Source organism: Syngnathus leptorhynchus, chromosome 4 (genome assembly GCF_054491065.1).
Source record: "Syngnathus leptorhynchus isolate UIUO chromosome 4, UIUO_Slep, whole genome shotgun sequence".
NCBI lineage: Eukaryota > Metazoa > Chordata > Actinopteri > Syngnathiformes > Syngnathidae > Syngnathus > Syngnathus leptorhynchus.
Window position 1 is genome coordinate 13858242 of NC_141198.1, and position 27441 is coordinate 13885682.

General features: G+C 40.8%; 1 long non-coding RNA gene across 1 annotated transcript in view; it reads right to left on the reverse strand.

Annotated features, from left to right (window-relative positions):
• Positions 1 to 52: 52 nt before the first annotated feature.
• LOC147058251 (uncharacterized) overlaps positions 53 to 27441 on the reverse strand; it is a 51358-nt gene continuing 23969 nt past the window's right edge. The window contains exon 3 of the long non-coding RNA XR_015065890.1: positions 53 to 842. This is a non-coding gene — a long non-coding RNA (uncharacterized LOC147058251). The remainder of the gene's footprint in view (positions 843 to 27441) is intronic.

Consider the following 27441-nt stretch of genomic DNA (forward strand, 5'->3'; position numbering starts at 1 on the left):
GCCACGCACGCGCCCAGAGCTAAGGCGTGCACGCGTAAAAAAAGCACTACAATTCAATTCTGCCATACCATCCTCTGATTTATTAGCTTTTTCATGCTCAAATTATTCAACGTTAAAACGTCTTAATGTATTTGTTTAATCTGCTCGTGGGCTGCGGGACACCTGCTTGTTAAATGAATACACGGGTGAAATGTTTTCACAAAAAACAAAAAGAGTTCAATTCATTTGCAAACAAAATATGGCGAATATGTGTCCATATATAGGTTGTGCAAAAATTAATAACAAATAGCGATCCATGATATGAATTCGAAACTCAAGTGAATGTAAATGAGCACAAACAAAAACAAATATGCGTCCCGGTCTCGGCTGGCAGGTGATTTGTGGAGACAAATGGAGGAAATAAATAAATAAAGTGAGTACAGATGGATCGCAGCTCCGCTTAGTGATCGGTCCGCTTTAACTCCCATCGACTTTTCATCAAGGCGTTGGCAATTAGAGCCATTTAGGCCCGCTTTGCTTGGAACTAAATCAGACGTGCAGGAGCCCTAAACGCTTGCCCCCGTCTTGCAGGGGGGCGTCCATAAGTAGGACCGTTACACAATTAAAAAGAGGGGACAAGCATTGATCTGCAACTCGTCTAGGCAACTTGCAATGGCTGCAAGGCGCAATGGGGATTTGTATTTTTTATTTTTTTTGTCGGGGGCAGATGTTCGGGTTGAGTCCGGAGAATGGGGCAGCACAGGCCGGGGACTTGACAAAAGAGGCGTCCGAGCGAGGAGTTGTTTCTCTCGTTCTCTCTCCCTAGCTGGAACCTCCACATGGTGCTCGTCTTTGTGCTCAATCTGTCAGGATGCAGAGAAGGAGCGCAACGTGAAAAACACAAGCAAATGGACCGGTACGTGCATGTGATGAAGAGGGATCCCGATCTTCATCATCATCATCATCATCATCATGAGGGGCTGTAAATTCAGTGATGCAAGAGGAGGAAAGGCACTGTGATTCCTTTTTTTTCCCTTTTTAAATTATTATTTTGAGAAGGTTCTGGAAGGGGTTCGAAGATCACTAAAACACATCTAAATCTGGTACGGTCAGAGATTATAATTGTCTTTTTTTTTTTTTTGCTGTCTATAGGAATTTTGTCCAATTCAAAAACATAACTATAGTGCATGCTAAATATGCTGAATGAGATTGTAATGTCAATTTAAATTGGCTTTAAATAGTTTGTTTACGTCTCATATAAGAAAAAAATAACGTCAATAATGCAAAAAAATGCTAAATGACTCGCAGCGTAAATCGAACAATGCCAAATCCGCCATAAGCCTATTACACATTGACTTTGCAAAAGGATATTTGTATTGAATAAATCTATATCACAATTTTCTACTACAAAAAACTACAGCAACGACAACAAATTATTTTAAAGCACGTCCCAATATTATTATTATCGGAAACTAATGAATAATAATAAATGTGTATTCTGTTTTAAGGGTGACATACATTTAATAATTGCACGTAGTGCTTTTATAAGGTATTGGGTTCCACAATTTTTACCAACTTTTCCCACATTTTTAATGTCATTAGATTAAAATAATAATAATGATAATAATGATGATGATGACAGTAATAATTATAATAATAATATTATTAATAATAATAATTGATCGAAGCGATCAATTATTACTCAAAATGACCAGAAATAACAACTGCAACTGACTGCAATGGTGCATATTTAGGGCATTTGTGTGAGAAATCCGGTCCAAAAATTGCTGTTTGTTGCTGGCGGAGAAAGCAAAGTAATCAGTAATCTCTTGTGCTGTTGGCGCCTCCGACTCTGCCTTTATTGGCGTAATAAGAGCGAGACACTTGCGCAGGCTCGATGTCTCACTCAGCCTCCCTAACTGGACCACATCAATCTTTCTCCCTTGCAGTGGAAACACTCGCGTGCAATCCACGCGGGTTAATGCGGCGCATCTGAGTGCACGCGGGGCTGTTTACACGCCAAGAGACACATTTGGAATGAAAATACACTCAAAAAAAAAACCCTAAACAAAACAAATGCAATTTTGTAGAGCAATAAGATCAAGTTTTCCGGAATGTGCGCCATTTTTTTGGGGATCTCATCAAACTGCGTAAATCCACTGCGCAAGAGTCCTTTGTGGAACAAACACAAGAAAAAGACACGATATAGTATTTAGATTGCATTAGGTCCAACACTTTTGAGGCACACGCAATCACTCGCTTAAGGGGGGGAAATCGATGTTCCATCTACAGAAACGGTTGAAATGGCATTTGAGCGTGTGTGCAGGTGATTTGATGGCGGTCCAACGAGTACATCCGACCCCCCCCCCCCCCCCCACTCCTCATGACAGGCTTCCCTCTCCGGCCACCCAGCTTGGCTGCAGCACGGCATGCATCCCGAGCCCCAATTAGGCCCGCCGCCCCACGCCTGCTCCCCGGTATTGCGTGATCTCTTGCACATGGCGGTAATCACAGGCTCCAAATAAAATAATCAGCAAAGAAGAGCCATTTCCTTAATGATGAAGAGGAGGAGTGTGTCACGCACATGATGTTGGTGGTGGCATCGCGCGTGGATGTGCGTGTGTGCTGGAGGGGGGTCAATAAAATAGCCACAACATGCACAAGGCACTCAAAGGTGGCGGCTGGCATTGTGGAGTGATTAGGACACAATATTAGGTACACTTGCGCAATCACCTATATTTACCCCACGTTATTAATAATACATTATATTGATTGGTGCTGTATATAATCCATAATCAATAATCAATCAATCAATCAATCAATCAATCAATGTTTTGGTAAACGACTGCAATTTCTGCAGTCATGCATGGAATCAGACGAAATATATTTTGTGTTTAAATAATAAGACTTAAGTAAACATATACACAAACAATTTGGAAAACAATGACCAGCAATTTTCTGACCAGGAACTGAATCGTAACACTGATCAACAACAAATTTAAAGCCAAAATAGTTTTTAGTATCCCAATTCGTATTTTTGATTATGCTGATTTAAAACATGTCTTTCCTTTTGAACTAGCACATCAGGCTTTTTGAGATGTTTTCATTTGATACTTTTTAACTTTGATTTATATAAATTTGTACGTTGTAATTTATAGCTATGACATTTCAGGAAAAATAATCCACCTGCTTCTGGACCTTACCTTTGAATATATAAATATTAAATAGGTCGATGACTAGATGAGACATTATTGTTATTATACTTTATCATGACATGCTGATGTGCAAGAGAAAAGACGAGTGCAAGAAAAATCATCATGTATTTCTGATTTAAAAATTCTTGACTAGAATTTGTATTGCCCATTTACTGCTCTGTCAATTTGAAGTAATGTTCTGAAGAGATGGAAATATATATATTTTTTAAAACATCATTCATTGATTAATTGACAAAATAATTGATTATTAAAATAATAATTAGGTAAAGTTGATGTTTGTTTGTACAGTATATAGCAAATATAAAAAGTCTACACACCCCTGTTTAAATGCCAAGGTTTTGTAATCTCAAAAAACTCACCATGATTGTGACCATTTGCCTGGACAATTTATTTAATTATTTTTATGATTATTATCCTTTGAAAGGAAAAGAAATATAAGTGAAATCATGAGAATGTGCCATGTGATCAGATTGACCCAATCACATTCAAACTCATGTTAAGTAAAAAAGTACCACACAATAGCCACCATTTCAACTGCCTCTGATTAACCACAAATAAAATTCATATGTACTGGAAGGCTATTCCTGACTTAATTGATTATTTTGCTTTCGAGCTGGAGTTTTTTTTTTCTTCCAACCATAGAAAGAAGCAGTGTTGTCTTTGCATCAAACATATATTTTTAGAATTATAGTTACAAAAAAGTCTGAACTTGATTTTAAGAGCCCAAAACAAAATCTTCCGTACACACATGTGGGACCTTTCAGTAGTATTTTGACCCGTCATGTCACCAAAATTCAAGAAATATGGAATGTAAATGTTGTCAAGGAGAAACTGCTGTCGGTGTAACTCATTTTATTTCCAATAAGTAATTTTTTTTTTTCTCACATATTCACCCTACAGAAAAAAAAAAAAATCACAATTTCTACTCTATTCATCTCAAACTATATCAAAATGTAACCAGTACTAGATGAACTACATAGCTTAGTGTATTTAATTGGATTTGGCTAACCAGTTGAATGACTCATCACTGTGCTTTAGGTCAAAAACAGACATAAAAAAAAAGAGAAGTGAAAATGTTAACCTTCTATTCGATTCTCCTTGGGAATGCCATAAATATTCATGGAAACATCAGGAGGAAAAATATCAACATTTGATTTCCCACTTGACTCCGTGGCAACCGTTTTGCGCGTCTCATCCGCACTGTGAAAATCTAAATAACAAGCAACTGCATTCATTCATCAAAACTCAGGATCATTCCCGGAATATAGATGCATAGTTTATTAGTATACGAGACGCTCTTGCCACCGTAGCTCTAAATGTCACATTTACTTCATTAAAATGAACATTAAATGACTTGGATCGGCTTCTGTTTTTTTTGTTGTTGAAAAGTTCACATTTTCAAAGTATTCACCCTTAAAAGGCCAAGAGCCGCGCATCCCATGTGAATATATTTTGACAGCTTGTTAGCAAGCATCCACAGAAGCTTTGTGACACAATGGGGATTCCTCATCGTGTTTGAATGCGCTTTTTCCTCAACTCCATTTCCATCCTCAAATAAAGCAAATTAATTACATTTGAAAAAGAAGCGAAATATTTGAGTGAATAGGGGTCAAAGAATGAACTATGATGCTCGAATATAGTATGTTTACATGCCATTGGTTGACTTTCTCTCCAGTTCTGCTCCGGCTATTAGAATATGCTCTTCCTTAAGAGCTTCTCATTAGCAGGCTCCATTACAGTGGCTCCATCATTAGGAAGCTGTGATGCATCATTTGAGGTCATGAGTGCCTGCCTTACATTACAGGTGCCAGAGAGTTGTGGACACGCCAAGACTTTTGGGGTTACTGTATATGGATAAGGGAGGGATGCCAAAATGTCCCAATGATTTTCTGGTATTTGGAGCTATTTCATTTTGTTTGAGTTGATTTTTTTGTTGTAATTTGTTACAAGTCAGCATATTTGTGCATTGTGAATTCAATGAAATGTAGCGATCCAGAGACGTCCGGCAAATCAAGGGCATTTTCTCTTATGTGCCCCCCAGTGCGACAGACAATTTGGTGGCTTATAGTAGACTAAAGTTTAGATCAGGCAGGTCTAAATATTTTGAATTCATTTCAATTTGCAAGACTTGTGAACCACACTCCAGTCAAAAATGTTGTTGGTTATTTTAATTCTTTACATTTTATGAGCACTCTATTTTTATAAAGTATACCATATCCCAAAAAATGGAATGGAATAATGCCATTTCTAATCATTTCAAGGGGCAAAGATGATTTGAGATCCACGTGTTTTGAGTAACAACTCAAAGTGTGGTCACAAATGAAACTCCTATCTCAAGACGGCAGCACAGTACAGTGGAACGACATTAGCGCAGCGTGAGATTGACTCTGCATCCCATTTGTTGTCGACTGTGACAAGGTGTGTTTGTTCTAGTGGCAAACATGGCAGATAGAAGGGGAGGACTTGGGTCAGCAGTGTCTCTGAGTGGCTTGAAATTAGAAACATGTGCTGGCAATTATCAAAGCGCGGCAAAGCCACGTCATGCAATTGAATGGCTCAGCAAATGAAAGAATAAATGGGATCACTCTCTTTGACCTTGCCCGTCGCCACTTGCCCAACTTCGTCCACCCCCTGATACTTCTCAGGGTACGACACGCACACACACACACACACACACACACACACACACACAGACACAGACAGACACTCACACACATCATGTCTCCTTGAAAGCTAAATTTGTGACATAATAGGGAAGGCTGCCGCAGCATCCTGGCGTTTTCGGTGGAGCCCGTGTTTCCGTTTACACGCTCTCCCGTCCGTCCATCCATTCTCTTTATCATCCTTTCCTGGTCTCCTCCCTCCCTCTCCCTCTCTCTGCCACTTTTCTGCTGCTCCTCTGCTAAACACGGCGCACTACCCCTCCCAAGATTAATTGATCATCAATTTAGCTCTAATTTGGACCAAGTCAGCTGGTAAATGGGGCAGTTTTCCTTGATTGTTAGTGAAATGTGTGCAAGTACATTGATAAATTTTGATTATTTATCAATTACAAGCAAATGAAGTAAATCTATTGAATAAATTCTAGCCTGATTGCCGTAATAGAGTTTGAAAAAATGGCTATTGATAATGATTCTGGCTAATAGCCTTTTCCGGCGGCGGGTGCCGGCTTGTCGGAATGACAACACAAAACTCATTTTTCACAGAATCAGCTGAGTGAGTGCGAGGTTGATCTTTCATTAATCAGTCACATTACGGAGCTGATACGCCGTAATGTGCCGCGCTTCCCTCACAAAGACTCCGACGCTTTGTCATATTTTATGTCAATTACCAGTCATTTTGTTGTGTTCCATCAAGCCACCTTGTAATAGTTAACATATGCTAAGGTAAAGCTCTCCCGTCCCGCCCTACGGGAGCTCCGCTGGAGGAGTTTGGGAGAGACAGCGGGCGCTCTTAATTTCTTATTTTCCTGGCCACGGGCCCTTATGGGAAGGGTGGAGCGGCGGCTTTTTAAATGGACCTGCCATCATGTTTTCCCAACACTAATGGAAACGCAGCTTTGTGGAAAATAGGAGGGAGAAAATTGGAAATAGGTTAGGGGGGCTTCAGTACACAATGACAGGTGATAGAGCCAGAAGGAGTATTTGCACATAGACGTACAAATTAGCGCTGACATTCTCTCACTGTGTCTACCTATTAAGAACGGGTGATTGATTGATTTGGATTTTGTCTACCATTTGTACGAGGACGTCACACAATGGGTTTGAAATTGGTACACGCGAAAGGTGGCCTACCCTCGGGAGTTTACAAGAAACTACACATCATTTAGATGACATAAACCAGACGATATCAAAATGGGAGACACCCTTCGCCTAGGGGGCGCCAGAGCGCTACAGGGGAAGTGCAGCAGCTTGAGAAAAAAAAAAAAAAAGAAACTTTTTTTAAAATTTGCTATGCTACCTTTGGTGTGTTGAAAGCAAAAGAGATTCTTTTTTTTTTTTAGATCCAACTGTGAGAGACCAGAACATCATGTCAGGAAAATCGGTTAGGTGAAAGCCGTCCCACCACGGGAGGCTCATTGTTACAAGCTTTGATGCAGAAAATTATGAAAGAAGATGGTGGAAATTTGATTTTGAATTTCTCTTTCAAATAAAGTCAGGGGTGTCAAAATAATTTTTGTCGCAGGCCACATCAGAACCGTTTTCCCTCAGGGGGGCGGTTAACTGGAAATCTTAATGTAACATCAGCAAATATTATATTTATACTTAACAAAAAGAATTCAGATTTCACTAAAGCAGTCTAAAGACAGTTCGTATGTGTTTATACTAGTAGGGGTCACATAAAACATAATATTGAAGATAGAACATAAAAATAAATGGTGGGCAGGGTCTGGAGTTGGATAAATAAGTGTTTAGCACATCTACATAAAAAAGTAGGCTCCTTAATTGTCGGTTGCACATGAATTAAACTGATGTCATTTTCTACTATTGAAAATAGTACAATGATAAACAGGTAAAATACAATCTTATCATGTTCAGTCAATGATCTTTCTCATATGATGAAAATTCATTTTTGCTTCCCTTCCTGCCCGTCATCCTTTGCACCTACTAACCCTGCGGAATCCTTTGCACTTTTCACCGAAAGCCAAAGCCCTTTAACAAGTTTAAATCTTGGTCATCTCCAGTCTGAGCAACGGCGGAGAGGTGAAATATTTGTGATTTGGAATCAAGGATAAGAAGCATGGGTGCAGCAGGGGCAGCAGGGGCAGCTGTTGGAAGCAACTTAATGATCAGCATTTAGAGCGGGCAGATAAAGCGCCGTCCTGTGGATCCAACACAGGGGCCAAGTGCGGGTGAATTAACCCGGTCCACATCTAATATGCTGGTGTCAGCTCTGGTTAGCGTGCGGCTACACCGCAGCCTGTATTGGCAGTGGCACAGCATCCAACATCGTCTTCCCCCCATATGCCAGCAGGCAGCTATCTATAATCGATGGCCACTTTTAATTGGGTGGCCTGTCTGTCGGTTCACGGCGATGGTGGAGGGTGAGCAACACTGTATATATTTACCCCAGCGAGGAGAAATACTGTAGGTCGCCCTCTGTGGAAAAAGCCAATCAGAGCTTGTGCCGTTGCATGGCAGACAGTTATAATTGAATAATTTCACACGGTGACCCTCGATAAACACCCAGGACCCGCATGCTATAACAGGCATGAAATGATATAGATTGGAATATAAATGAGTTTACACATCAGTCAGAGTTATGGGCCATTTATAGGGGATTATTTTGAATATTTTCATTTGACACTGGATACAGACATGCTTAAATTAAATGTTTTCTTAAGCATGTCAGTACAGGTTTTTTTTTTTTTTTTACAGTTTATATGTAAAGGATTTCCGGGATCCTCAAAAGTCAGATGCTTACTAAATTCCGATTCCACTTTGAGATGTTTGCTTTTAATTTGTAGTTTGGTTGGATGGAAGAGTAGGAAATTTGTATGAATTAGTATTGGTATTAATTAGTAAATTTTATTTTATCTCCATGATAGTTAAAATCCTATGAATAACACGCACACTTAACAATACGTATCCATAATCAAGCATGTTTTCTTAATACTTGTGATTATAAAACTGATTTGCTTAGATCCTTTATCCAGAGCAAATCATTTAAATAGATTTAAAAAAAAAAATCCAAACTGCCTAGGCACTGGTAAATATCTAAATAATCCTCCCTATGTATACAACTTCAGAGACTCAAAATGAAATACGATTTAACACAGACATATCGTTCTCACATAACCGCAATTTACAATACCAGAATAAAATTCCTTAAATAATTCCAATCATCATACTTATAGTATATGAGAAATTACATTAAACTCACGCCGGCTTTAAATACTTTTACTTCTCCAGCCAAACATTATTAGCAACACCTCACACGCACATTATAGTGATAATAGAAAAGTGTTACGGATTAGCTGCAATATTCTTTTTCCAACCTTACACTTGTTTTTTTTAAAGAAGGTTGGCGCAGGGGTTGCCATGCAGCGTTGTGAGGAAGGTGCCTGCACGGGAGCTGGAGACAAGAGCCACCAGTGGACATGCTGCTTTTGCCGCAGCCGCTAATTGATATTGAGCGCGCTGCTGGTGAGGAGCGTGCAGGGCCACTGCTGGCTAATCTATGCTTTAATCAGCGTGTGTAATGAGAGTGGCGGCACGCTCCCACAGAAGAGAGACTTACAAGAGGCGTCTGTCAGCATCCGGAAGAAAATATTGGGGCAAACTCCTGTGTGATTATTAGCTGGCGTTGGTGATTTTCTTTTTTTTTTTTTAATTCCCCCTCAGGAGGGAGAAGGTGGTAGCTATCCTTTAGCACACCTGATTGGACCTGGGGTGCTGTCTTGGGTGTTGAGTTGTTATAAATTCTCATTTGCATTCACAGGAACAATTAGCCATATTTGATGAAATCCTACAGATCCCCAGGAAAAAAAAAAAAAAAACATGGAACAAAAGAAAAATAGCCACAGTAGAGATACATCATTGTGGTCAATGCTAACTTAATACAAATATGTAAAAAAATCTATATTTGTGACCACTGAGCAGGCATAACATGCACATGAAGTACATTTCTGTGGCCAAAAATTGGCTGAGGCACGGCAGTGGACAGATGGGTAAGCAAATTGAATCTCTGAATGTGGATGCAAAATAGTGAAGAGCAAGAAGAAGAAGAGACAGAGAAGCTAGCCCGTATTTTGCATTCGCCTTGATCCCAGCATTCAGCTCGAGCACACAACAATATCTTTGTGTAAATATTTTAGTGTTTGACTCAACAATTTTTATTCTCTTTCTTTGGGTGTCAGTTTCACAGGAAAAACTTCAACTGGGAGCGACAAATAACAATTAAAGCATTCGTTGACTCTCAATTGGAGAAACGTGTGAGCGAGTCTTGAAAACGATGGGCTCACACTTTTTTGAGTAATAACCAGTGCTGATGATTTTTTTTTTTTTTTAAGTTGAACTGTTTTCAAATCACGTGGAAGTGGTTAAACTATACAAAAATGATTTTCCTAATATAGTCTCAGTATACTGCAGATTTTCCCCCGAAATGTATCTTCTGTCATAAATCACCATATCGAAACACCTCCACACTCTCCGACAGTGTCATCTCAACTGTTAGCATTTGCAGGTGTACCTAATGAAGTGTCCAGTGATTAAACCTTATTTATTGCTTCACAAGCTAATGTCACCACTCATTGGGCTAAAGTTAATTATCAAATGAGACACTGCTATTGTAACGGAACAACCCGTACCGAAGGATGGGATGGAGGCCTGGGGGATGGGGTGGCGACACCGGGGGGTGGGGGGGTGGGGGGTCATTGCACACATGCAGGCCGCAGACTGAATAGCAAGCGGAATATTAGCAGAGGTGTGTGTGGGAACACTGTCAGACAATTAACAGGCTATCACAGATGACACACAGGCAAATAGGTATGCGCACATCTACACGCACACACACACACACACACAGGCACACATGCATGGTGATGCATATTTTAAATAGGATAGTGTTTAAAAAAAATAAAAATAAAAAAAATCAACCGCCACTAATTACGAAATGGAGACAAAATAATTGCTCCAGTCGACGTGTAACGCGGGTTAGTTAATTGCCAACTAGGATTTCAATTAACGCATTACACAAATTCATACGATGAGCATACATTACATGTTAAAGATTGGAAAACAATGAGAGCAGGATTCAATGTAAACATTCGGGAAATAATTGGTTAAGGAAGATTTTGGTTTTTTTAATGTACGATTATATAGAGTTCTATTTTATTAAGAAGACAAACATTTTCATTGAGGCCGGAACCAATTCATGGCACTGCCTTGATTATAGTGAATAAAGTTGATTTGAGAGTTGAGTCTTTTGAGTTATGAACTTGGACACAGACACAATTAACTTAGATCTGAAGGCACTTAAAAGATGAGCTTCTATTGAGTGTCAGTGGCTAGCTTGCCTTAATGGGTGTGGAGGAGGAGGGGGTCAACTGATTATTCATGCAAAGAGCAAAAATACACTCCAGTCCTGTGTGGGTGTGTGGGAAGGACGGATGAGTCATGTTTCCTCCTGACAGAAGAGGAGCACACCTCCGTCCTCCCCCGGCCTGGTCCACTTCCTGTCCCCGGTGCCAACACTTTTGTCTCCCTCATCAATCACAACCTGTATGTGTGTGCACGTGTAAAAGTACACACGTGCACACACAGAGACACACACAGACACACACACTCCTCTGGTTCTTTCTCCCCCCCCCCCCCCAATTTTATCACAAAATAGACACTGCGGTTCAAAGAGACAGTTGTAGCAAAATGAGATATCCACAAAAAAATGACAACCTCTCCAACTAAGTGATTGATAGCTCAAACTAGAGAGATATAATGGCACTTCTTAAAGGTGAGGCAGCACCCGCTTGGATGCTTAGCAGACAAAGTAATCACATGACTCACGGTACATATGAGTGATGGAACTCGCTGGCGATTCGTACAAAACCGAGCAAATTTAAAAACGAAGCATAAAACTAGGCGGCTAATCAAGCTAACATGTTTTTTCACAGGTGGATAATACAAAATGATTTGTACGAGATAAGTAATTTTCAGTTCAATTAAATACATAATTTCGGATTTGGTATGGAAAGAAAGTTCCTCGAGATTTTGGGTGATGGATTCACTTTTGCTGTAATACCGCTGCTCTGTATTAAATAAGAATATATTGGAAAGCAAAACAGCGCCATCTGGTAGACAACTGCAGAGTTTCCGCCGACTGACGGAATTAAACAGGTTTCCCGGCAAACAAACGCAGCCGTAGAGCAACTCTGCCTCAGCACGAGGCTTTTATGAATCATATGAAGTGTGCGTTGACCCCGGTGACCTTGGAGGCCTTGATCTGTGGGATGGCGACGGAGTCTGCAGCGAAGAAGAAGAAAGGAACGATTTTCCGCGGTGAAGAAGCTGCAGAAGTTTTCAAGGTGACTGCAGGTTATTTCCTCTCATGCATGTGCAAATAATGCGTACATCTCCTGCCCCCCCCCACCATTCCCTCCAGCTTCTCATCCCCCACCCCCGCCCATGCCCTCTAACTGCCTATTTAGGGCTCAAATTGGAACGACCCACTGCTATTTCCAAAACAAATAAAGTGCCTTTGAAATGGATTAGCGAGATATGTATGAATTTCTGCTTGATTTATTTGATCATTCCACATTACAAAAGCCGCGTGGCGCTCAAATGCCATTACAAGTTTTCAGTTCCTTTCATTATGTAAGAGAAATTAGGCCTCTATAGGATTTGACTGGGGCGCAGTGGTTCGGGGGATGAAATGTAATTTGCGGGGGGAATTTGTTGTATCTGTCGCAAATATTCCCAATTAGTCGCGTAATTATTGGAAGGTTTCTGCAATTACGACTTAAGCCGGGGAAATCTGAAGCCGTGGCTTCCCCTAATTGGTCTAGATTTGATATTTTGCATATTTGCATAATGAGGAAATTGGGAGGAAATTGTGTTCAGCCATTTGTGAAGAATTCTATGAATTTTATGAATGTGAAAGCCGTCCCCTCCGCGGTGGATGCCTTCGCCTAGCGGGGCAGGCCAATGTCACCGCAGGAAATGTTGCAGTGTGAGTGAAATGTACACAAATATTCTTAACATAGCACAAGGTCACCGAGGAAACACGCAGTGCGCTGGCATGCGATGTATTAAACATTAGCCGGACGGTCGGGGGACGCTTCTCCTTCCTTTCGTTGTGGCATCAGTGAACAAACACTGAATGGTGTTTTATTAAGAAGCCTTTGATTTTGTCATTAGATTTATATTAGATAATTCATCCAGATTGGCCTGTGAGACTTAATTATGCATTATCACAGCTTGCTGATTGATATTGAGAAAGATAAGTGTTCTATGTAATTGGTAATAAAGAAGGTAATTTTAGAAATTTGTCCAATCAGTAATGATTACGAGCCTGTGAGTGGTTAATGGCGTTAACTCAGGGTGCCCCTTTTACACAGTCCACCTCCAGCGTGTCATATATATATATATATATGAAATAAAGGATCCGCAAGAGGAGGAAGCATGTTTTGTCACACACATTATTAGTTTGTGACATTTTTCATGTACACTCATTCTTTTTATGTACCTGCATGCTTAACAATAATTGTGTTGCATATGTGCATTGCCAAACGTAATTGTCACCTTACTAATTCAACAATGTTATTACAGTGCTGAGAGCTCATTCTGATATATTTCTACTTTTGTGTAAGACAGGGGTGTCAAATTCATTTTTGTCACGGGCCGCATCGTAGTTATAGTTTCCTTTGGAGGGTCATTATGATATTATCAATCATGATGATATCACATATTAAACACCTTATGTACAATATAGGCTGCACAACAAACCGATGAATAATGAGTTTTGAAATCAGACACTAGTAAAAAACTGTTCTAATTTTCAAAAAAGATGAATGGTAATAAACATTGCTAGAAGCATCTCTATTTTAATTATTTTATTTCATTTTATTTATTTATTGTTTATTGTTTATTATTATCTTTATTTTTCAATTTCTTTTCAAAGTGAAGACGATTTGCAAGTATTAACGCAAAGTTGATGCACAATTAGTATTTGCGGGCCAACTATAATTACACTGTGGGCCAAATTTAGCCCACCGGCCAGAGTTTGACACCCCTGGTGTAAGATAACATTAAGACCACTGCAATAACAATATATAGTAATAAATTATTTCTGTAAAGACGGAATTTTTGAAACAGCTTGTATTGGCTCACATCTTTAGTGTACCTAATGCTGTGGCCCGTGGGTGTATAGACTTTCACCTTTTATGTGGTTGATACAACGCGAAGGAGGCAGCTGTTAACAGTTGTGTGCGTGTGTGTCCTCATGTTGGAGCAGCAGCCCACTGAGGGTCGTATATCGTCCAGCAGTAAAAGAAGGAGAGAGCACCGGAGGCTGATGAATGTGTGAGAGATAGATGTGTTAAGTGACCTTGGAACATTACACTCTCCTTCAAAGAGGGCCAATGAAGATTAGTACAGGCTTGTCGCGCCACACCGAGTGCCCTCGCGTGTGTGTGTGTGTGTTCGCTGATCATCTCCAGGCACTTTCCACAACTTCTGTCATGGGAATGGTGTGACTTGAACACATGCACAGTCCCATCACCTATTGTTGAATTATCAAATTGTATTTCTGTCCTTTTATCTGCCATTTTTTCCACTATTCTTCTCATTACATTTATTTTATTACATATAAATGTGCAGTTGTGGAAATTGATGTTTCTGGATGAATTAAAGTTGAAATATGTTGTTTACATTGTGTTGTATTGCATAATCAACACTGTATGTAATTTTTCCACCTTTGATTAGCTCATTCCGCGTTGTTCAAATGGGATCTATAGGAAAATAAAATATAATTTCATAAAATATAGAATATACTAAGTAATTGTAGATTAGGTAAATCTACAAATCTATTGAAACTCTAAACAATGCAAACATTATGTTCAGATGGGCTGTAAACTAACAGAGCCACCGTTCAATTACTTGGTTTGGTTGTTTTGAGTTTCTTAATTTTTTTTAAATAGAGAGCGGGGGAAAAAAACCGAAACAAATGCTCTCATGTGACAAAACAATCAACACCAAATACAAACATTTTCATCCATCTATTAGAGAAACATTTAAGAGCTGACTCAAAATTGACTTTGAATTGATTAGCCAGTTCTCAGCTCAATAGCAAACAATAAAAGTTGTTTTCATTGTAATTGCCATAAAATGGGAAACAAGGTTAAATTAGGTACCTCGCTGAAAGGAAAGGCAAGCTAAAAAGCTTCTATTGAATGTGTGAATATTTGGTTTCGAAGCAGACAAGAGGAGAGTGAACCTTAAATTAAAGCAACCGTGAGTTTATTAAGCGTTAATAAAGGAAGGCAAAAACAAACAAGGCAGTGGAGATGTGTGTGGAAAAAAAAAAAAAAATGCCCTTTTTAAATATTCACAGGCGGCTCATAAAAGCAGTGGCATAATAATTGCACTATTTCATGGGATATTAGACCAAAATGACGGCTGTCCGGCCCATACAGCCGGCCGGGCGCTCCTGAATCCTTGCGCCGTTTGCTAATTTATAGGTAAAAATAAATGACTGGCTAAATGTAATGGCTCCTTAAAAGACACAAAAAGAAGAGCGGAGGAGAAGCCTCACACGACGGAGCCGGACTCAACACGAGGGAGGAAAACAACCAGCGGGCAGCAATGTGTTCACAATGAAACTCTAGCGACAAGCCTGAACAAATAGAATCACACGTGCACACAAACAGCACTAGCCACGACGGCAGAAACTGGCGTATTCTACTCTTGGACTTAATGGGAATAAAATACCTCAGTGGATGAGTGCAGATGTGTTTGATACAAATAGTCATTTTCCTATTTGCTGCCTCATTGGGCATGATGAATGATGGAAGTCAGGGAGGCGTTGTGATAAATGGCAGCACCTTGGCTCTACTGCATGGCCTATTGATTCTCCTTCTTTATTACCCCTCCAACCCAGCTGGCTGCTCTGCCCACTGCAGCCCCCCCCACCACCACCGACCCACCCCCCCCCCTGTCTCCCAATCTCCATCCCTTCCTTCCCAGCACACACACTCCCACTTGCAGGGAAACAAATATGTGCTCGAAGCCAAGCTCTGGGAGAATCCACACACACACGGTGACATTTGGGGGGGGGGGGGGGGGGGGGGGGGATGGCGGCGAGCACCAGTGAGAAAAATACGTAGATAGGAGCACAACTGCACAACTGTATTGTCATGGTTATTGCTTAACAAAGCCATACCATGCTGACTTCAAGAGGAGTATTTGTATTTATGGCAAAATAGACTCAGCCTCCAACTCAATTAAAGATTTTTAGCGGTGTTAAAAAAAACAACAACGCTGTATTGTAAACTGTCGAAAGGTTGAATAATTTGGTGAGGGATTAGAACAGCCGGATAGACAAACTAGGCAGGGTAAATAAAGCGATGTTATCTTCTACTGAGCTCTTCATCATGAGGTAATGGGGGGGAAATGATCCCGCCCTGTGCAATATCCGTGCAGTTTGAAATAAATAACGGATGGATGTCATGGCAGTAGTGCGCTTGGCAACGGAGCTGAAATGTGATGTCACAGGAATGACAGGATCACATGATTTGAGGTGTGCAAAAAAAAACGTATACAGCAAGAAAAGTCGCCGTAACATGAAAATAAATAGGTCTTATAAATACAAAAGCACAATTTGAGGGGTTAAAAGAATTTGCGTTTTATAACCATTATTTCTGCTTTTAAGGTCTGTGGGTGTGAATGCACTCAAAATAAATTCACATAAGGTCTTTTAGAGACAAAAACTCTTCCTCCGCAAAAAGAAAAATTGAAAAAAATAAACAGCTTTTTTGGGGGGGACATTTCTCTCCTTTTACAAAACACAAGTGGCCGATGACCAGTCCAGGGTGTACTCCGCCTACTTGCCCAAGACTCAAATGGGGTAAGAAACCGGATGGGCGGACAGAAATAGTCCTAATATTCCAAAAATACACAAGGCAAAAGCAAAAACAGAGCAGATGAAGGCTTTAAGACGCAAAAGTAGCTCATTCAATTTACAAAAAGAATCAATCAACAGCTATTACCCAATAACTGTACAACAGGTCCTTAAAGCTGCTGCAAGGTCTAACCCCCAAAAAATTACACACAAAGAATCTTAAAATATCAACATACGCTATTCTCAGAACATAATTTGACTTTTTTTTTTGCGCCCCCCACAATCCTTTGCAATGAAGCGCATCAAGTTGACAAAAAGGAAATGTCTCCATCATGTCTATATGAGTAAAAGGCTTATTGCCAGCAGTTGAGGCTGATGATAACGTCTGAATGGAAAAAGAGAGATCAAATGGCGCTGACCTCTCAGACTTCAATTTACCTGCTGCATCTCCTTGACCTTGAACCTGAGAGATAATAATTCAGGGGGGGGGCCTGAGCTGGTGATGAATGGTTTGTGTGCATGTGTGCACGTGCAATTTTCGCCGCGTGTGTGTCCACGTCTAATGCGCAGAAGGGATAACAAATGGAGACAATGTGCCGTATACAAACAGAAGTAAAACATACGTACACACATGCGCTACTTGACGTGACTTTTATATTTAAAGGTCACATTTGATTTATAAGGCAGAATTTTTTTTTTTTTAATCTTGAATTTTTGCAGTGCATTATTTATGTCGGTAGCTCCGGCCGACTTTTGTCTCTGAAATTTGCATGTGCAGCCGTATGTTTGTCGGCCTCCTCCACTGCTCCATAAAAAATGCTTCAAAATAAAATTTTCTGTGTGATTTGGGGAAATTCCTGAATCTAACAGGCAACCCAAGGATATAAATGTGAAACTCCTTGTGGAGTACCGTTGCGTCATTTAAATAATGTTTGCTCTATAACGGGGTGGTAATATGTTGAAATAATACCTGTGTGGGATTGTCAAGTCAAATACATATGCATACAATTATTTATTTTATTTATTTGAACAAAAAAAGGGGAAGCTATTGTATTTATGGGCAGAATTCAGAATAAAAGATACAAATAAAGAATATCTTACATCTGCTACAATGGTGCAGATTTATTTTCATATTTATGAAGTTTGTTGGTAAAATACTACCCTCTACTGGTTTGGAGAGTACTATTTCACTCCCCCCCCTTCCCCACCTCCCTCTAAAAAAAACAAAAAAAAAACGAAAAAAAAAAACGTGTGGCTAATTTATGAAATAATTTCATACAGACAGCAATGGCTCCATGTGGCGTCCTGATGGCGTCCACCACGCACTCACTGCTTTAAAAGTCCATTTGGACTCCTGCCTAAAATCACTTCTCATCGTCGCCGTGGTAACGGAGCCAGGGCTAATTAGTATGCATTATCAATTAACAAACTTAATAGCCGGCAGATTGATTAGATCCTCAGTTATAGGGGTAGAACTCAGGCGAAACACGGAATAAAAAATAACACACACACGCACATGCAAATATCGCAGATTCCCCTAACCTTCTCCTCCTCCTCACTTGTGTAATTACTATATGCATATGGCGGCGCGCGGATTGGGAACGAGGCAGTGTGAGGTTTTAAATAAACCTTCAAGCTTCTAATGAGTCAGGCCGCCATGGCTAGTTTAGCTCTGATTGTGCTCCTCGCTAATGAATGACAAACCTGTGCACACAAGCAAAGACAGACACCGTTAGACTGCAGCACAACAAAGACGTGGATTGTGTGTGCGTGGAAATGTATAACATGTTTCACTCCCACATAAACGTGCGCGCAAACAGACACGCATTCTTTCACAGCCGCATGGAAAATGTAATCAGGCGTTGGGTTTACCCTCCTATCAGTCTAATGGAGGTTAATGAATGATTAGGTCTAATAATTTTTAGAGTGGAACTCCAACTCGGCTACACGATGCATCAAACTCAGAGAGAGCCACGAGAAGCGTCGGTCCTGTGGCCGAGAAAAATCTTAATTTCGCCAGCTATAATCAATCACAACCTCTTGGAATGAAAATTTGGTTTTGTACATTTTGGGGGGGGGGATTTCAGAGTTCAACTGAGGACCGGTTGATTCTTGTTGCTAAATATGTGAGCGCAGCACAGAACCAATGACCTACCACATCATGGAAAGGCCAAATCATGGACATTAAAATGCAAACGCGTGCATATTTCACAGCGTTAAAATTTAACGAAGCATTTAAAGCACAATCCATCCGGTAGTAAATCCTAATAGTCTTATTTCCAATTCGTAATACTCAAAGTGGCCAACCTATTGCGTTGACATTAAAAATGTTTGCATCTCCGCAAACTTGGAGGGTAATATTAAAGTGAGAAAGCACACTCACAACACACACACACACATTGTGCAGATGTGTGCCGAGTCTCTTCTGCTGCATTGTGGCCTCGTTTGCAGCCATCTCCCTCTGATGTATAACTCGTTGTCCAAGCCTTAATGTTGATTTATTATCCATCCATAAATTAGAAAAATATGTTTGAGAATTCGGCGGGCGCAGCCAGCCTCCGCCGCCCGTCTAGGGGATTGGCTGACGTGTCGGAGGCGCATATTGGCTCGCCGGGCAGCCTTTTGTTTCCCTGCACCAGCAGGCATTTAATGAGTGCTGATGGCTTAAGGTAAATGTGTTAGGACAGACGGCAACAACAGCCACAAAAACAGCTTGCTATATGGGTTGCCGGTGTGTGTGTGTGTGTGTGTGTGTGGGGGGGGGGTGTAAGTAGAGGCTCTCAACATGCCTCTTCACTTTACATGGCTTGACAACAACATCATTCCCATGATAAATCGCACGGCGTCTTTTGTGGAGAGTTAAATAAAGTTTCACAACAGTTTGTGTCTCAGCAGCCACCTTAAAGGCTGATTTTCTCATTTGGCACAGCCTCGGCCTTCCATTCACAAGTTCAATAAAACACCTCTCGTGGGCCAACTCATTATATTTGCTCCACTTTCACCGCCGTGTAAGCCTATTTTTCTCTTATCCCGCTATTACCAAATAAGGCTGATTATTAGCCGTGATGATTCTCAAGCTCGTCTTGGTTGACTCGTGCGCCGACATGCATACTAATCTCTAATAGACATCTCCGGAGGGTGGAGGGGGGGGGGAGCGCCGAGAAGCAGACGTTGCCTCTCTGCCTATCGCAAAGGGGTTTTGTGCGCTTCTTGTTAATGATAAAAGTAATCATAGGTCAAGGTTTAATTTTGTGACATAAAAGGCCGCCACGTTGCACACAGTGAGCTTCAGTCTCCATTAATGCAGAACAGCTCCTAGCTCCACCGGACGCGGCGTAGCAGGCGGCGAGGCGCGGTGTGGACGAGCTGAGACACAAACATCATTGTCATGTTGTCTGAGGGCTGACACTGTCACTTCATTGTCATGGCTGTTAGCTCGCCTGTGCCCATGTCCTGCTCTGCTGTTTATGTTACAGATGTTGCAGTAATCAGAGCAGCAGCGTGTGAAGGACTTTGACTGACGCCCCTGACCGCCATCCCGCCAGCAAAGGTCAACGAGGAAATGTGGGGCTGATGTGACGGCTATGGAGGGGGTAGTGGGGTGGGGGGGGGGCAGGAAGGACAGTCCCACCGAGACGTCTACTTTTCTCATATCAAGCGGTGTTATTAGTCGCTACTTCAGAGCTTTGGAAACTGGTCATCTCAATTACATTTTGACCTCGGTCAAGCACAAAGCTTATTTTTGATTATATGTATGTTTGTGAAAAACTATTTGAGGTGCGTGGCATGGACAAAGAAACCACAAAATATGATCCAGAACCAAAATGTATTCCCACAAAACTCAGATATCTTTAACTATTGTCATGCGCATTTTCCTAATGATATGATTCACTTTTAGATTTATGGATACAAAAATGTAGCTGTCCAACAATCAAATCATGAATGTTCCACTCCAACGCAAGACCCAAACGAAAAAATGTAGGTGTGTAGTCAAGGAATTTGAGAATTTCTCAGTGTTTATTCAAGAGACTAAAAAACTCATTCATTTGGAACGCAGGTCTGAAATCGAAATGATCTAAAAATGAAAGACACCAAATAAAATCTGATACCCTCTAAATCCTGGAAATGGTCAACAAGGAAATAATCATGTTTGTAGTGTCACTATAAAAAGTGAAAAATGGCCTAGCATGAATATGACAGAATCTTTGTTGTTATGGGAAAATAACCCACCCTAAGATATTTAAGAATCTTTTGCGTAAGTGAGCGAGGCAATCATGCGTTCCGCGTGTTGGCTCATAAGCCATTACCATATTTTAATCACCTGAATAGCATTTTATCACAGTGCATATTAAAGCATTAACACAAATTGGTTCAGTCATATATATGTATAAATATATATATATATGTATACATATATATATATATATATATATATATATATATATATATATATATATATATATATATACACGTACATATAACGACACATTAGGTTATCTTCCGAGTGCCTTTTTTTTTTTAGAACTGAAAAACCCAGCATGTCACTGAAGTGCACATCAGTCAACTATTGTTTTGATGCCATCCCGGGCTGAGGAAACAAGTGGGGTCGTTTGGAGGGAAAAAACGATGCCTGCGAGGCGCACTTATAGCCCATCAGTAGCGATAGCTATTCCTCAGTCTGCACGTTTATCCTTGGCCATTATGGGATGCCGAGTTGCTTGTGGCGGCCATTGTTTAATGATCTCCTTGGGCTCTGGGAGTAAACTACTGCCATAATCAGAAGGGTAAACTCAGCTATATTTCAATTTGGGGAGCCGCTGTTCCGTTCAGAGAGGCCGCTCTGAGACGATAAATAATAGGACTATTTAAGCCTATCCCACCGGCTGCCTCTGACACCTACCCAAACACACACACACACTCACACACACATAAAAGTCAGCCCATAACAATTCATGTCCCCTCCATAAATCTGCGGCACTAAAAGCTGGTGATTAGCGACATCATTTAGACTCTAAAACCCAAACAGCGACAATGTTTCCTTCCCTCTTTTAGGGAGAAGATGGAGAGATGCACAGATGGCTAACTGGCTGGAGGGGAATGAACTGTGGCTCAATTACTAATGTAGATGTCGAATAAAATTCATTGTTGAATTCCAACTCGGGGCAAAAAGGATTTTGGTGGCAAAGGCATTTTTGACCTTGCAGACTATAAGCGGTGACACTGGTGAGGTTAGACGGTTTTCTTTTTTATTTATAAACCATTGATGTTAATTACTTGGAGAAATGTAAATGAGGTGAGAAGGTTATTTGAATCTTGAATTTATTAATAAAATGAATTTAGTGTAGTTACTGTAATTGGATTGCTGATTTTTTTTTCCATTTTATGCCTACATGTATTTGTTTCTATTTATATTTTATGTTTAATGATTATCATTATTTATTAGAATTGAAGAACTTAACCACTCTAGTGTACAATTCATGAGATACACCAAGCAGTACAGCAAGAGATTCAATTTCATTTATTATTTTTAAATAGCAGATTATTTTTTTCTTTGCTGTTGGACATTTGGGCCTAATGCAGTGCATGGTGGGCTGTAAAGCCATCTTGTGAATCCTTGTTAGCAGGCAAGGACTTTCGCTTTCAACTGGGTTCTCGTCGACATCATTTCTACTGCTCATGCCAAATCTATCTGGTGCATTCTCTCCAACAGCCATGGCATCGACAGAGGCAGCAATCTCCAAGCTAACGCCTTGAAGGTTCTTCATCACCTCAATATTCTCCTTCAACTCCTGATTCTAGTGTCTCCAATACCTTTTCAAGGTAGACTCTGCAAGCTGCATGACACTGCAGTTGTTCGAGTCTCTGCTACTCATCACCAGTTACATTATCACAGTGAGCGCAACAGTTATTATTAACGTGAATGAATGTAAAAATATATAACAATTTTTCATTAAAACCCAATTATTATTATTATTTATAAATATCTATTTTGGGGGACAAATGAACATTTTCACAACTCCTCAACATACACAATTACCCAAAAAAGGACAACAAACCATATTTTCAACACCAGAGCGTTACACTACACAGAAAAAAAAAAATGCATCTTGAGTTTACTCAACAAAAGGAAATAAAATTGAGTACATTCAAAATCTTTTTTCATTGTAGCCAACTCAACATATATTTCACACACTACACTAGATGAAAACAATAAGGTGTTGGAAGACCGAGTGATTAACAAGCAGCAATAAAAAGCAAACAGATTAGGCAACCTATCCCAATCATTTGCTCGTCTACATCCAGCAGAACACTTCTGTGGTCTCAGTGGAGCCGGATCAGACGTGTGTCTGATTATAGCTTCCTAAAGAGCTTCAATTAGCGACCTGTCACTTATCATTAGGGCCACTGAAAGGCGGGACACCGGAGAGCACCATGCAAACAAAGGCACGTTTTAGGGTGTCAATTCTAAAAAAGCGCCCATCGACTCAACTGCGGCGGCTGGCCTCGGAGGGCCTCATCCCCCCAACCCCCCACCCCACCCCGGGCTCTCTCCTGAGGGATTAGCGGGATCCGCTCAAATTAGCCGTTTGGATGACAAGCAGAGGCCAAAGGACGAGCGGGTGTTAATGTCCCCTTTTGACGGGAACAAAAGCGCTGGGGATTTGAAGTAACACGTCTCCTTTTGCCGCATGTGGCCACTTCACCCGCTGTGTGTTTTTCGTGTGCGATTACGTATGTGTGTTGGGTAGGTTACTCGGTGGCGTTAATTAATTGAAGCCCGTGCTGGCTGGAGGAATTGCTGTGTCTGATAGACTACACCATTCTGCATCTGTGGCTCAGAAATTCAATGCCTTTTTAAAGGGGGGGGGGGGGGAATACAATTGAGAAAAGAAGCTAAGGTTTTAATAGCGGTAAACCGGAGAAAGTGAACTATGGAGAATAAATGTCCTAGCAAGAAGCAGCTACTCATTAAAATACGAGTTCCCGAAGATGCGGGATCCCTTTTTGCAGCCTCGGCATTGTCCACACAAATGCTTGTTTACTCTTCATTATGATGTCAGGCTAAGGCAGGGAGCTCCTCAAAGAGAACATCCACAACAACATCCTCTTGACTGGGCCACTGCAGTGCTGCTTTTGTCCATTACGCTTGGCCTCCTCATTGACAGCCAATAAATCATTCATTTAGAGGCAAAGCATGGAGAGAACTCAAACAGCCATTTCAGAGACCGAGGCCTTTGAGCGCGCCGGCGGCTGCAGGCCACAGATCTAATGTGGAGTGGCTGGGCTGCAGGCGGACGCAAGGGCTCTTAAGAGACACGAGCACATTGTTTGGAGAGACGGGGGAAACGCTCCTCTCATTAGACCTGGAGCTAAAAACCAACCTGAAAGGCCCGCTTCAATTTACCTGCCCTGTGCTTGGAATAAATCACCAGCACGTGTGCATGTGTGTGTGTGTGTGTGTACGCGCGTGCGTGCGCATGTAACGCACAAACACACAAAACGACAAAAACCCAGGCGTGCTCATAAGCAGACGGGCACAAAGAGCTTTATATACACGTGGCTTTAAGAGCGTACCTCTTCAAGTTCAGAGTTGTTTTAAAGCAGCGCGTGTCGTGTTAAAGGTAGAAACCTTTTACCTTTCTGCCTCTGATGGCTCTTTTATTAAGGTGCTTTCTCATTCAAATCAGAATCACAATTAAAGATGGCCTGACTTGTGCGAGGAGGTTTTAGCCCGCGCTTGGACAAAGTACCTTAAATGTGAATGTGGGTAGAGCAAAAGAGTAATTGGACTACTGGGGCAAGAACACCTGCTTTGAGGATTTTGTTGTTTTGAATAGAAATTCATGTGTGGACGGATTATGATTGGACCAGATATTGATATCATCTGAAGGGATGACAGTCGGAAGACGACGTGAACGAGAATAAACAACTTGATAAAAATCACTGGTTGAATTTAACCCTGTGCATAATTATTACGGTATCAAAAATGTGAAATCATTTTTTTCTAAAGAATGATTGTGTCGAGTAGCAGAAATAGAGGAGCAGCTGTTTTCAAATGTTAGCTTTAAAGCAAACAGGAACGCAATTCAACATAGGCCGCTCGCTAGTTGCTAGCTATACAGACAATGGTTCAGGGGTGTGTAGACTTTTAATACCCACCGCAGTTGTAAAACGATAGACCAACTTCACATTTTCCTCAATTTTCACCTCGTCTGTGTTATTTCAGATGCCCTAATACTTTTATTCATTGAAAGCAACTGAAACAAATTTGATAAACGATTGCTACCAAGTAATCTCACATATTGGATTTCAGAGGCAAAATGCAACCTGGTGCAGGAAAAGGACAGAGAATTGAATTTATTTCTACCAGCTAGTCAGGCACAGCAGGTATAATGCACTGTGACAAATAAAAACACACGCTGAGGCAAAAGAAAAAGTGAATAAATTACACAGTCAGCGATATTAGGTGCGGGGAAAAGGGTGGGGTGGGTGGGAAAACAGCAAGAGAGCAGCCCGGGGGGGAAAAGAAAGATGGATGGAAGTTGCACAGGAGGAGAGAGGCTGGAGGAGTGAGAGGGGAGCGGGAATCCCCTGCAGATGTGCAGTGGCGGACATGTCAGGCTATTTAAATACTGACGAGGCCCCTCTGTCTCTACTCGTCTCTGTTAATGACATGCTCGTCAGGGCCAAACAAAGGGACCTGCAGCCTGCTCTGCCATGCCTGTCACAGCACACACACACCAGGCAAGGTGTGTGTGTGTGTGTGTGTGTGTGTGTGTGTGTGTGTGTGTGTGTGTGTGTGTGTGTGTGTGTGTGTGTGTGTGTGTGTGTGTGTGTGTGTGTGTGTGTGTGTGTGTGTGTGTGTGTCGGGGGGATTCTCACATCGGTGGCGTGTCAGGACGCAAGCTAACACCAATGATGAATGTCGAGCTTTTTGTCAAAGTGCAGACACTGCAACATCACGTTCGGAAGCAAAAGTTTCCAATTGGGAAGATGCTCATTGTCCAGATGTACTTTTTTTTATTTATTTTTTTACCCTGTATTGAAACAGTGGTTTCAGTTGCGAGCGTACTGTCAGCTGCGTTTTTATGTTTATAAATGGTGAGGCACCAATAACGAAGGTAGGTAGGTTACACAACAGCAAAACTACAATGTTGTTATTTAGTTCTCCAAATAGGGCCAATTTCTCTTTTTGTTTTTCATAAGTTGATTTTATTTGTCCGTCCCTGCTATCTTTGTTGTTTTAATGCATTATTAACCAAGTGCTGAAAACTCTTAGACACTTGTAATGTCCGAAAAATGCCAAAGAACGGAAGCTGAGCAGTTCTTTCAAGATTGAAAGCAAGACAATCATGAGTGAAAACGTTAAACGTTAAATACATTTGATGCATTTTTTTTCCCCGCCTATTCCATTCCAACAACAATTCAGATTCCACAGACACAATATTAATCAAATTGCCTTGTTTGGAACATGATAAAGTCAACATATTTATGGACTTAAATAATAAGAATAAATAAAGGGGAAATAAACAAATATTGTTACATTAATAAAGAGGAAGTAAATAATATTTGTTCCTCTGTTTGTGATGTGTTTTAATATTTCTACATTACATTTGACTTCTAATTTGATCCAAAACACAATTCAGCCACATATCGACTGTCTATGAAAGTGTACAATTATAGTACTGACCTAAATTGGGATTTTTTTTTTTCCCCATCAAGTGCTCTATTCTCATTTCCTGCTGTGTCTGCACTGTTCTCCGAAATTGTGTCACGAGGGCAAATGCATTACATACGCACATATATTATAGATATTGAGGTGAAATTCAATCTGACTTATTCAATGCGTTCTTCAAAGAAAAGCAAAAACACAACACAGGTGTCTTTTATCTACTAGTCTACCAACGTTACTGAAAATTGTTGCCTATTTTGTATCATGATTGTGTGCATGTGTCACTGAGGTCTGCTGACAAAAAAAAAAAACAGCGGTTAATGTGGAAACATCATAAACAGAGTGTCAATCTATAAAATGTAGCCCTAAAAGGCCCACATCAAAAACACAAGTATGCTTAATAAAACAAGCGTGCGGTCATAAGACAAGAAATTGCACACACACACACACACACACACACACACACACACACACACACACACACACACACACACACACACACACACACACACACACACACACACACACACACACACGTGATGCATTTGTTTGTTTGAAGTGTGTGACCACGCCGCCGGGTTGTATTATTGCAGATGGTAACAAAACTTTTGCTCTAAATTGGTTTTAAAAGGCATCATAAAGCGGTCTGGCCATCTTTCATCACCTCCTGCCGTCTTCCCTTGTCGTGACTTTGGCTCTAAAGCAGAGGAGAGTATGAGTGGATGCTCGGTTTGATTCAGTGCTATCTAACCTTGCTTTATGAAAGCATTAAATTGATGGTTCCAGACCAGCCCAGAGAAAATGCACATAAAACTGAGACTAACTGAGAGATAATAGTCCTCGTAAACTGGTCTAAGAGCTCTATAACTCACATCGTCCTCAACTTGTTCTGTCTCGACATAGCAGTCCATCCAGACGCCTTCGATACAAACTTTGATGCCAAAAAAACAACAACAAAAAAAAACAAGGGCCTTGAGCTCTTTCTGTACAAAATTTGACTCGCTGTAAACTAACCCCACA